The sequence below is a fragment of the Toxotes jaculatrix genome, chromosome 9 (genome assembly GCF_017976425.1).
Source record: "Toxotes jaculatrix isolate fToxJac2 chromosome 9, fToxJac2.pri, whole genome shotgun sequence".
Lineage (NCBI taxonomy): Eukaryota > Metazoa > Chordata > Actinopteri > Toxotidae > Toxotes > Toxotes jaculatrix.
Genome location: NC_054402.1, coordinates 22,633,820 through 22,647,532, shown reverse-complemented (window position 1 = coordinate 22,647,532; position 13,713 = coordinate 22,633,820).

Below are 13,713 nucleotides of genomic sequence, written 5' to 3'. Positions count from 1 at the left end.
ACCACAGCTGTGCTGCAGAGAAAGTTCATTCAAACATTCCTCCGACCTCCTCCCCCTCCGTCTCCCTCCCTCTCCTCTTGCCTTTCTGTCCTGTCTCATTGATGTTTCGGACGGTGAGGCAAGGATCCTGGCCTTTTGTAGTTTTAGAGAGGAACTTTGGGAGGAGGTCAGGAGGTGACTTTAGGGAAAGTGACAGATGAGAGAGCGGTAGAAGGCAGCGGAGAAGTGGCTTTAAAGGCGAGGGCGGGGGATAGGCAAGATCGATCACAGGGTTAAAAAAAAAAAAAAAACCTTTAAAGATCCTGTCCTGGAGAGAAAAAGCCACCAGGTCACAAGTCACGACCGAGAGACACTTGAGAGACAGAGAGAGTTTAGACTGAAGACAGCCTCTCTCCCAGCTGACCAGAAGTGCAATATCATGTATCTCAGAGTCAACCTCACCATTAAAACAGTAAAAAATCAAACATGCCTCTGAAAGTCTTACGAAACCTTTTGGATTCATACTCTGGATCTAGTTTGGAACTCTGGAGCAACACATGTGCCTTTGAAGGCTTTTGGGTCCAAAACAAATAGGAAACATTGTTGATATTGCTGTAATAGTCCACTGAGGGGACCACATTTGTAAGGACTTAAGTCAGTGTAGTGTCACGAGGAAAAGAATGAATCAAGGGAATAACAATTTAAACAGAAAAATTACCAGGAATGACAAAGCCAAAATTGTGTTTTTTCTTTTTTTTTTTTTTTCTTTGTTGTGTTGCTTGGGACCTTTTTTGTTTCCATTTTGAAAAAGCAGGAAAAACTGATGAGGTTTCTGATGCATTCTGGACATATTTATTGTCACAAATGTATTGTATGTCAGCAGCAGTGTCATTGTAAACTTTCCCACATTGTACAAGCGAGTGACAAACAGTACTTAATCCATCAGATTACAGAGTGCTCTCACTCTTGTTTTGTCCATCTCTCTGTTAGAATGAACCAGTCCTTTCATTCCTTTGATATATTTTTTGTATTATTTGACAAAGCGATGTGACATAATGTCATGTGTACAAGCGCATTATCACTACTATTTATAATAAAATAAAAATTCTGAAAATAGCTGCTGTTTTATACACTTTCTCTTCGTCCAGGGTTAATTACTAAATGGAGCCTTTGTATTTATTTTGGACACAACTCGAGAAAAAGAAAGCAAGTGACTGTGATTCACTCTATAGAAGAATACACGCGCTCTCGGAGACAAATATGTACTTTTGAAGGCGCTCATGTGAACCCTCCAACCAAAATAGGCCGGGCCAAATGGGGATCACCAGACATTAGATTTGACACTGAACACAACAGGCTTTCTCACGATGGCTGTAAATGCTCAGACATCTGCATTGGTGTGTATTAATACCCCCGCTACTGTAACAAACTGACTTTTGTTTAACAACCTCTCAGATGAAGAGAACAGGCCTTAAAGCGTTTTGGACAAACAGTACACCCAGCCCCTCCAAAAACCTCTGCAACCCATCCACCCTGCTTACATACACAGGGCTCCCTCTGTGTGTGTGTGCGTGTGTGTGTGTATTTGTGCACCACATGCATTCATACATTATGTTCACGTTCACATATAGTGTTGTTTCTGTGTGTGTGTGTGTGTGTGTGTGTGTGTGTGTGTGCGTTCATGCAGCCTGAGGGTATTAAGCCTAATTATAACATTCTTCTGATTAATCGTGTCTGCTCGTGGGGCTTGGAGGGGTGGCGCTGTGTGCAGCTCATGCAGCCGGACCACACACTCTATAAATAAAGTCTAAGTCAATAACAACGTTAAGGATCACTCATAGTCTTGTCAGCTCTGTTTGCTAAGCCTGAATAATTCAGCCAATGAGAGGACACTGAGACACACATGCCAACAAACACACACACACACACACTCTGGAAAAGTACAAGCAATGGCGCTCTAATCACCTGCGGTGTGCACAAACACTCCTGTGGATACACACTTTGGCATACGCACGCTGCATGTTAGGTTCATTTGGGCACACATGCACACGCACACACTGTTTGCTTTCTTAATCAGTCCATACCATTAAAGATGAAGACAAATCACACCTGCAAAATTCCAAAGCTGAGACATTACTTTTATTAATGAACCCTCCCCTGCACTGAAAAGGCTATTATTTCTTTAATACACCCCAGAGTGTAGTTAAATGGAACTATTTTAATGACATTTCATACTGCCAGATAATGACAAATTTTTGGATTGTTGGACCTTTGCCTGGCACTCGAACTGCCAGCAGGTCTTTCTGCTCCACATATACAGCTATATTCAAATAAGTCCAAATTAAATAAGCAGATTTCTACTCAATGTATTAATTTTTTTTTCCCAATTTAAGTTGGAAAAAAAATCTTCTTTGTTCTAAAAACACAAATGTAAACCTCTGACATTGGTCAGGTGCACTTGTTAGCCTTGCAAATGTAGTAAATTTTACTTTTTTAATCGTAAACTTTTAGCTTTAATAATCACAAAATTGTCACAAAGTTTCTTATTGCTCTTTTAGCTCAAAGTTCACACCTGTGTGAACCCCACTGGAGTTCAGTTGTTGGTTCTGGGTTACAGTATAATTATTCATCAAGGTTTTCATTATTTTTTATGTTCTGCATTGTGTGAGCTGATGTTTTTAGAGACTCTCCTGCTGAGACAAATATGCTCCTGCCGTGCTTGTTAGACTTCTGAGTGAAATAAATGTAATATAATGGAGGAAGTAAAACATTACTTATCTAAAACCTTGTTACACTCATACACAGTAGCTCAATCTTTCTTTTTGTTTTTTTTTCTCACACAGACGCACACATCGAAGGAAACACTCACAGCCTTGTATAACCATGTGATCCACTAACTCACATCTTAGACAACCCCCTGGGTTAAAGAATTTGTTTTTTTCCTCAGTGTTGTGATCCAACATGACCTCCAGATCAAGCTAGCAGCTGCTTCTGTCATTCTCACTATGTTAAATGTGTGTGTGAGAGAGTGTGTGAACCCTTTCCGATTATCTATATCTCTACCATGTGTGCTGTGGCTCTTTGTTTAAGAGCACCCAGTGAATAACTTAAAAATGATTATGAGGTCAGATAATGGATGGACGGGTGGATGTATTAACTTTTGAAAAGACCCATTATCTATCAGAGCACACAGCTGTGAGCATTATCACATTTGTTGAGGCAAAGAAAAATGTGACCTTGCCTAAGTCATGACCTACTTGTATCTCACCCTAACTGTAGTTGTCTCACACTGATATTATCATCATATCATTGATAAAACTGATGTTTAGGTTCTTTAATCTCAGTGATTGAACTTGTTTGCCTTATTTTTAAAGTACATTTGTTCACCACTGCTTAACTTAGATGCAAGTCGCTCCGCAAAACATCACATCAGCCTTTCCCTTCTGCACAGGCGGTGACCAGGTGGACGGAGGTGTTTCGGAGTGTCTCTTTTATACCCCAGCTTGCCATAAAACCCCTGTACACACGTTTAACCCCTGACACTCCCCAGCGTTCACACACTCTGTCATCACAAGTCCTGGCTGCTGCTGACCTGAGCACTAACACATGCTGGGGACAACTTAACCTCTGGACCTCTGGACCTCCGGACGGAAAAACACATCGACAGAGGAGACGGAGGGCGTCTGAGGAGGAGGCGGGTGGGGGACTGAAGCAGACAGAGGAGGATGTTAGATTAGTGTGTGTGTGTGTGTGTGTGTGTGTGTGTGTGTGTGTGTGTGTGTGTGTGTGTGTGTGTGTGTGTGTGTGTGTGTGGCAGAGAAAGAGAGAACAGATGATACACAACTGTAAATTGATACGCTCCCACATTATCGCTCTCATTTGTCAAATATTCTATCTCCTCTCCGTCTGTTCAGAAGATCTTTTTGGTCATGTGAAAACCTTTTACATACTAAATTTGGTAGGTAACATGTTTTCACTTCAGCTTACCTGTTTTCCTTTGAGTTGACTATATGACACTGAGGCTTTGGGGAACCTTTCAAAACCCATTAGCCAAAAAGAAAAACGCATGCTAGTTATTTTGAAAACAACACCGTTTTACTCAGGTGACATTAGAAGTCTGACATTTAGGGGCTGCAACGTTTCCTCCAAACAACAGAAATGTGTTTCATGTTTGGATTTTTATTTCTCAGATTGAGAAATAAATTTTCTAATTATTTTTTCCAATGCTTTTTGGTGCTTTTTAAAAAAAAATTCTAGTAAAGATGGCTTGTTGGATGGTCAGTAAGTTACATTGGACCAGACTGAACTATCTTAACAAGTGTAGGATGCATTGTCATGAAACTTTGAACATTCAGGGTCCACAGAGGATGAAGTCTTTTGATTTTGGTGATCCCTTGACTTTTCCACTAGCCCCCACAACAGGTCAAAATTTCTATTTAGCCAGTGAAATATCTCAATGCATTTATGAAAAGGAAAGCACAAAATTCTGAAGACTTCCAAAGTTCCCTGAGGATGAATTTTTATAACTTTCATTATTCCTTTAGTTTTTCTTAAGCACCATCATGAGCGCATATTTTTAATTTGTCCAGTACTTTGGTTTATGACAAGATACTTTGAAACTAATGACATTCTATTGGCCGTTGTTGTACTTTTCATTAGGTGCAAATTAGCAAATGTTAGCTTTCTAAATTAAGCGTGAGCATGTCTGAAGATTATTCCTGCTAAATATGGACGTGTCAGCATCGTCACTGTGAGAGTGTTAGCATACTGATGGCATTTACCTCAAAAAGCAGCCTGAGTGTGCTGTGCACTGCCTTACAGAGACATTAGACTCTGTGTAGACTCTTTTAGTCTTATTTTCTCTACTTCTACCCCTTGTTGCAATGATTAATATCGTCTGATTCCAATATATTTTCTACTTTGCTGTGGCAGTTCCCCCATGGCAATCAATAAAGTTTAACTATGATTTATTTTATTTGAACTAAAAGAGGAACAAGGAGAAAGATTGTGACCGCTTAAAGACAGAGTTGCTCTCATCCTAATAAATTAACCAATATGAAAGAAAAAAAATCTTTCACTGGATTCATCTTTGTTAGGGCCACTGAGAACCTAGTGGCCCTACTATGCTAGTATGTTAACATGTTTCCGAGTAACTTGCAAAGCAAATCTTGTTTACCTGCTGTTTGGTGCCTCACAGGTAGCATACAGTGTATGTTTAGGAGACAATCCTCCCATAAAAGACAACCTCATGGAGTGTTTGTGCAAGCACCTTATTTTAAACCATAATTGCATTTTATTGTTAAGCAACATCTGTGGTTGAGTGAGACAGCATTAGTCTTTTCAGCAAATGCCTGAAAATGACATGGTTATGTTCAAGTGACAAAGCCCTCATAGAGAGCATAGTAATTATGACAGAAGCAACAGAGGAAGTCAAGTGATGTTGTTGTATAGCAACAGTCTGCATAGGGGGGAGATGGGGGTGGATGCACTGGAGATCAGTGTTTGTTTTCCATTTTCAACTGACAGTCAGTGCTGTTCCTTTTAACCATGACCGTTCTATAACCTTGACCACATGTTTATTACTGTAGCTATGACGCTTTAACCTTAACAATGTACTTATTTTAACCAAAACCATGATCTTTCCCTAAACCTTACCAAGTTGTATTTGTGCCTAAACCTAACCAAACCCTTAAGATAGCATTACCACATCAAACTAGGGTTAGTTATTTCTTTTTCAGCAGTGGTTTGTTATAGTTTATCAGTGGCATGTTTTCTGCTGCTGGTAGAATCTGTAATTCAGGAAACCCTCTTATGGGTTGATCAGAGGGTGGGGGCAAACAATCTTTTTTTTTTTCATTGAAAAACAGCTGCCCTCTGTTTATAAAAACAACACTAAGAGCTTTGAGAGTCAACCCAAACAGCAAAGTTGCAGGCAGTTAAAACAAAACAATGAGCTGAAAGAGGCTAAAGTGGGTTCAGCACTTCTAAATATTCATGAGATGCAGTGTTAAAGGAACAAAGAGGAACATTTTGGTAAATTTTCTTATCTTGCAGAGAGTTAAATGAGATGGTTAATACCATTCACATGTCCAGCTGCTCATTGTGAAGCTACAGCCAGCAAACAATCAGTTTAGCTAAGCATAAACACTGGAAACATGAAGAAACAGTGAGGCTGGCCAAGAAACAGTCCAGCACACGGAGCCAGGCTGGTTGTTTCTCCATGTTTCCAGTATTTATGCTAAGCTAAATTAAGCAGCCGCTGGCTGTAGCTTCATAATGAGCGGACAGACACGTGGGTGGTATCAATCTTGAGTACAACAATGAGTGAGTGCATGTTCCAAAATCAAACTATTCCTTTGATTTAAAAATATTCACTGTTGCTGCCTTAAATACGCTGCATCCTGCTCACACTGTTGCCCTCTTGGATGCTCAAAGTTCGGCTGTGGAAGCTGTAAAACTTATCCCAAACCTGGAGCGTTTGGAGCATGCTGAACATATGGATAGACAGTTCAGAAGCAGTTCATAAGTCTGACAAGATATTTTGATGCCTTTTTCCATCATGAAACTTTGCCACTGCTGGAACTGATTGCCATGACCTGAGTCCAAGCTGACCACAGCTGCTGTTCAGAGTGCAGGAGGAAACTACAAACCTTTGACAGCTACTTTTTAAGCAAACAGGGGGCGAGCGTTTGATACTTAAATGATAGATTTTGTGCGGAGTATCACTTTAAGGGTAAACCACGGCAGCCAAGAGACTGTTTTGACAGCGGTGGAGCCGAGCAAAAATACCCAACAGGAAAGCAGGACTGACTTGACTCTTTTTTTTTTTTATGGAATCACATGATGAGAGAGAAATGACGTGAGGGAAGGAGAGAGAGAGTAGAACAGCAGACAACAATATGTACAGTGTTTTTATGTGTGTTAGCGGAAGCTACATACAGTATGTGTGTTGCAGCATGTGTTTCTCTGCACAGGCCAAAGACAATTGGCAGACAGTGACGCAGATCAGAGGTAAAGGGCTGGAGGAATGAAGTCAGACAGGAATTTCTAGGAAATGACAGCTAGCAAAACAAGAGCAAAGTGGCTGCATCAACACAAGTGCTGTGCTGCTCTTCAGATGCGCACTGGCACTGCTCTCAGGGGTTTACTTTGCCCAGAGAAAATCACATGTTCCGCGTGTGTGTGTGTGTGTGTGTGTGTCAGTGTTGTCAGCGAAGAATCTGTAGGGAGCTGGACGGCGACTTCAGGGCCTCCTGGTGTGCAGGACTGCTCTTGACTTGCAGGAACAATGTTAATATCATGATTCAATAACATGTCGTAAATAATTTTAATGCAACCGAGTGATGCTACTGAGCGTTGATTGCAAGCACAAACAGGAAAGCACTGAAAACATAGCAAGTTAAAACAGACTTCTTGGCAGGGTTTATTTCTGTCTAATCTCTCCTGACAGTCATCTGGACGAGCATAGAGACATCTGTCGGCAAACCTTGCTCATGTGGATTTACTTCTGTCTAAGATCACTTTACCCATGGCTGAGCTTAAAGCAAAAAGCAGCAACAATTCATATCTGTTTTTCTACTTCATCTCCCACCGATGATAGTGATTCAAAGGCCGGTTCAACTGTCTGCCAGTTTTTCTTAGTTCTAGGCGAAAATAAAGAAAGAAAGAAAGAAAGAAAGAAAAAATAATAATAATAAAATAAAATAAAATAAAATCGGGTTATGATATTATTACATCTGCTCCTGGGTCATTGTCTGACACACCCTCCACCTTCAGTTCAATGTCTCCCTAACCTGTTGCCACTCCCTGAGTGGCTCTCTCCTTGTGTGTATGTGAGTGTGTGCGTGTGTGATTGTTTGAGAAGAACCCCACCAGCTGCAACCAGGCCCATAATCTAGACCTCCATAAATACCCAGCCCTGCCTCCCTCTCTCTGCCAGATTGTAGAGCTTGCTGCTCATCAGTGTCGTGACACATTGTGGCATGTTTTTTTTTTAAATACCAGTCTAACTATTCAGCATTCAGTTCTTGTAGTCCATTTCACCTGTACTCATCTTGTTACCCATCTTCCTTGAAGTCTGTTCTGAATCTGCCCCCCGTCTCCTGCTCCTTGTCTGATCAACCATGTGACCATGCACTCCACAGCCCCCCTGGGATGCCACTCTGGACCTACTACCCTGGCCACTAACTGCTCCTACCCAAGCCTCAGTTCCTGGTTCTTAGCTTCCAGTACAAGCTTCCACCAGCTTGCTGCCCATCTTCCCCCTACCTTGCCATAAATACTGCATCTTCTACCTCATTCCTGCCTCCTTGTCTCTCTCTGCACCTGGGTTCACCTGTTCTACGGCCCCTCATAGCTCCCTGAAAATTGTACACATCAATAAAAGCTGTCCTAAAAAACCTGAATCACTTAAAAGTCCTTGTGCTTGGGTCCTTTTTGTGCCACATGTGCCATCAGAGATGTTGACACATTTTGTCTTTTGTTGTCAATATTTGATTATGTAGTGTGAGTTCAAATCTTCTTTATGTCTCTGTACCCAAACCAAACTATGTTTCAAAAACTAAGTCAGCAAACTTTGATAAAAGTTTAACATCTTAACTTCTTATGTTTTGACTCTGAGTTTGACTTTAAATTTTCACTTTTGTTCATTTTTAACCACTTTTCAGTACTTTTCAGTTTATTTTCTTGCCCCAGTTGGGTTACAGCATTAAATCGTTTTGCTGCATTGCTGGCAGCCACAGTCAGAGTGGTAACTGTCCATACAGTACAAACATGACAATCCAGCTTTTATGCCTAAAGATTGTGGGGAGTGGCTGATGTGGATACCAGTCTTCATAATGACTTGCACCGTTGTATTTTTATGACTGAAGACCATGTGACTCATCTGAGACATACATGTATGAAGAGACACATAACAAACCTCCATTATGCAAGTGTCTTCAAATTCGAAAGATGAAGGCTTTTTGGGGAATTCTGAGCCAAATACAATAAATTATGGAAAGATTATAATAATTATAGAACAAGTGAAAGACCATTTGGACATTTTTGTTAACTCATCCCTAAAGTTACAAGGCTGAACTCATGATTTTATGGTCTGATGAGTTAATAATTAAAGAACGGTTAAAATTTAATGATGATAATGATGTTTTACAGTGTAGAGGAATCTGTTTTAACGTGAACATGGAGTCAGCTCTGAAAGTTGATTTTCTAACACTCTACAACTATAGACCACGGGCTGTAAGACCTTTTTGACTTTGCAATTGATTACAGATAATAATAATAACTGAACAGGAATCACTTGAGGACTTTTTTCTTTTTTTCTTTGCCAACATTTCAGTTTCTACTCTACATGTTGTTAATTTATATTTCTGAGACCTGACAACTTGTAATCTATATTTATGCCTAAAAACATAAACTGGCATTTTTACAGTGTGGTCACTAAATCAGCAGAAAATTAAAGAAACAATTTCACAAAAAAAATTTGTATTTTTGCAATATTTTTATTTGGGCCACATTCTCATCAGCAGCAGTTCATGCTATTTAGCAGCATTCGTCGTTTCATGGGCTCTGTGGTGTTGCTGTGTGATTGACAGGGGAGCTCTTATGAGAGCATATCTGAGACTTTATGAGTGCCTCATGGCTCCGGATTGTGCAACAGAATTGCCTTCGAGTTACACAGCCAACGCAGTGAGGTTTGGCCAGGAGTCTGAGGACACACTGGCAGCCCTGCGTTTGTGGTTACGTCATTACAGCGAGTGTGAAAGCTGAAAAGACAAGAGAAAGAGTGAGTGATTAAGATGCAGAGTGAATTAAGAAGAGGAGAAAGCAAAAACAACGCACAGAGGGAAAGTTGGTTGTAATTTGCACACACATCCTTCCATAAGGGCGTGGTACAGAGGGTTTGTGGCATTTGAGGTGAAACTGGTAATCCCTGAGCGTAAGCAAAAGGAGAGGAAAAGACAAAGATGGCTTTGCAGAGTAACTCCCAGATCAAGAACAAGCAGGGATTTCTTAAACAGATGGATGGAGGCAGATGTAAACGATGGCCAACATTTTTTGAAGGATTCTACTTACTCGGAGAAATATAGCGTCTCTGCAGAGCTTGTCAGTGTGAGAGAGGCTGGAGCTGGGAGGTATGCACAGTGTGTGTTTTTTTGGAGAGGTATGTGATGTAAAACGGTGGAAGTGGGATAGCAGCTGAGGCTGTCCAGCACCCATGAATCAGGCTGAGGCACCGTGAAGCAGCGGCCCTCATAGGAGCCAGATGGGCCCTTGGCTCAACACTGGCAGGGATGAAGGAACACACACACACACATGCAGGCTGGATGGGAACAAACAAGCTCTTATGTGAACTGCAGATACTCGGAAATACAAGTGAAAGCAAATACATGCATGTACACACACTTAACATAAAATGGTTTAGATTTACACACATACATGAAGTGCACATAAAACATGCAATGTGACAGGAACAGGTACACACACAGTCACACAGACTTTCCTTCTTATTTTATTTAGCCCCAAAACTGACAAGAGCCACTAAAGGTCATCAGACAAGTCAATAAAAATAAAACTGATTATATCAAGAGACACTATTCTTAGTTAAGTTATTAAAATCAAGTATAATAATACGAAAACCTTTATACTTTTCCTTTGACCTATAATTGGTTGGTAAAAAGAAAAACCTTTTACCACCAGTCAGTTAATAAATTAAATCAAAACTTTTTGCTTTGGTTTATTTACTTTTGTATTTATTTGTTTATTTTCCTTTTTTGTAGTCTTTGCAACTTTTAATCATTTATTCCATATTTTCCCACCCTCAAAATTTCCAATTTTCCTCACCCTCAGCTCTTTATCTCCACGAACCAACTGTTAATATTTGCATACGCAAATGAAATGAGTTAGCTACAGTGCTGCCAAATTAGATTTAACAACTTTTCTGACCCCTTTAGCAACATTAAAAAAAAAAACAACAATAACAGCAACAAATGTAGCGACTTTTTGGAGAGACGGCAGCACTGCCCTGCAAGTAAGAGGTCAGGTTTTCCCTCCACAGGTACACCTCTCTGTACGTCTGCTCTGTTCTGTGAGCACAGTCAGTCCACAAGGCAGCTGATGACTGATTTCCATCATGGTCCTCAATGAAGAAAAAAGACACTTGAAAATGAAGATAATGTTATGAAGAAAGCACAATGTCTGAACTTCTAAGTATTGTCTAACTTCTAGATTTTAATTTTATAAGAAGTTCAAACTTCAGAAGTAGTATGAACACTTTTAGTGCTTTTGGAAAAAAATAAAAATAAACTTAGTAATTTTATTTTAAACAGTAATAACTTGACAAATTGGTTCACATGAGGCAAAATCCTAGAAAAAAAGAGGGGCAAAACAACGAAGGCAAAACGAAGGAGCCGTGAACTCCAACTGCAACAGATACTCTGCCCTCAGATCACTTCAGCAGGTCAGTGTGTTTCAATGGGGCCTGAAAAGTGTATGTTTGCTGCAATGAATGGTTTCCTAAAGCCCATCATCCCTGTCCGGTTGACTTAAGTTAGACAGACTGTGACTGATTTCAACCCATGGTGAACCCATATGATCCAAGTTTACAGGCCACAAAAGAGATGGGTCCAGGAAAAAGAGCCGCTGTTCATGGACTTAGACAATAATCGACCTTCATGTGACGGGTTTACTGGCTCTTTCCTGAAAAAAACAATGTTATTAGTTGCTTATTTACAGATCAATACTAAGAAAAACTTACAAAACTTTGAGGTCTTTAATGTGCAAACAGTCGTAGCTTAAACATATATTTCAAAAATTCTTTGTATGGCTATCATAATAAAATCAACCCTTTTCCCAACAAATAAACAATAACAGTAATTTATACTGAATATATTAATGACTATATATTTTTGTTCAGATTTAGAAGGTGCTGGTAAAAGCCTTTTCCTGGGAGGTCTTTCACATATCTGAACTCTTTTTTTTTTTTTTTATTTTACTGATAATAAACACACAAACTGCTCTGACAAGAGTTTGCATGTAATAATAAAAATAATCTCTCCATAAACATCTGTGGCTGCTCAAGATCATGTTCATAAACATTTCCATGGTTTTATCCACTGCCCTCTGTGGGCCTGTCCAGAGCAGTGTGCCACAGTTTCATCCACTGTGACTGACTGCTAATTATAGTCTCCTATGGACAAGCAGCTTTGAAATATGGCTGTATTGACATCTATCAAATTGCTGTGGCAGGATTTGGTTTTTGTGGTGTCATATATCCAATAAATCCAGTCCTCGTGAAGGCAGAACAAAGAACGGTAATTATGAACAGATAGAAAATGAAACCGTCCAGATGGAAAAGGATGAGTCACACAGATGCAGATGCTCAGCCCTCAAAATATCCAGAATCCAGAAAACAGAGTTAAAGTCTGCAAACAAATGTAAATTTCACCACTTCATGGAAGACTGTGAGAGGGGGATTTATTACCAGTAATAACATGGCAGAAAGAAAATGTAAATGCTATTTCAAGTTCAGCTCAGATGTACCAAACTACTGTGCATTTAAAAACTGTGACCGGTTGTGATTTTAGCTCAGCTGAATGGAAAAGCTGACTTAATTCAAACTAATAAGACAGAAACAAAACTGCTGAGGTTTCTTCAAATTACATCCAAGTGTAAAAAGTTTTCCTTCACTCTGTCTTTTCTATAGTTTTGGAAGGAATTTCTGTATTCTGCTGCCTTCAAGTACAAGTAAAATTAGTTTTTTTTTCTCCTTTTTTTGTAATAAGTACAGGTAATTTTTTTTTTTTTTTTTTTTAAATCAGGGCTATCAGGGAAGATATCTTTACTATTGAGGAATATAGATTTCCATTCATTCGTTTTACTTTTGATATATAATCCAGTTTTGTTCATTTTATGAATTGCAATTTGATGTTGTCTTTGTTCCACTTTTACTACTTCTTCTACTACAAATACAAATACAAATACTACTACTACTACTACTACTACTACTACTAATAATAATAATACATTCGCACAACAGCCATCTAAAATAATATAGGATCAAAAGTACCTTTATAAACTTCATGACTTTTTCATTTAAGGCATCTATTAATACACAAAAAACTAAATATCAATGTTTTGTTGCCTTTAAAAGTTGAATCTGGAAAACTACAAGGAGTCCTTGAAGGCAGCATTATCCACAACAGCTTGTTCCCTGCTGCAGAGGCTTTTCTGCTCTGCGGGACAGACACTGCTGAACACAGACCTCTGCTGGCTACATGTTGTAAACACTGCCTATACACTGACACTGTACAGACATTAGACCTGTACGTTTGAAATCCAAAACAACTCTGGTTGTTAGTGCAGAAATGTCTGATTGTCTCTGAGGTAACTGAAACTGAAAGTGTGAATTTTAACAATCTTTGAAGTTAAACTGCTCTCATGCACAAGTTATCTGTGTTAGGATTACAGTGCATATGCAGTGATTGTTATACCATCTGACACTGGTGCTAGAAGGGTCCTCCAGTCATGCAGTGTTACACTTTCATAAAGTCACGAGTGACAGATTATTATCCTATTATATAATACAATGGGTCTGGTGGTAAATCAATATTCAAAATGGCAGGTTTCTGTATGAATACCTTCCCTGTATGACTTCAGCTTTGGACATTTTGATACAACAAAAGGAGGTGAAAAATACCTTCTCATTCTTAATTTCTGGTTGGATTCTTTCCTTAG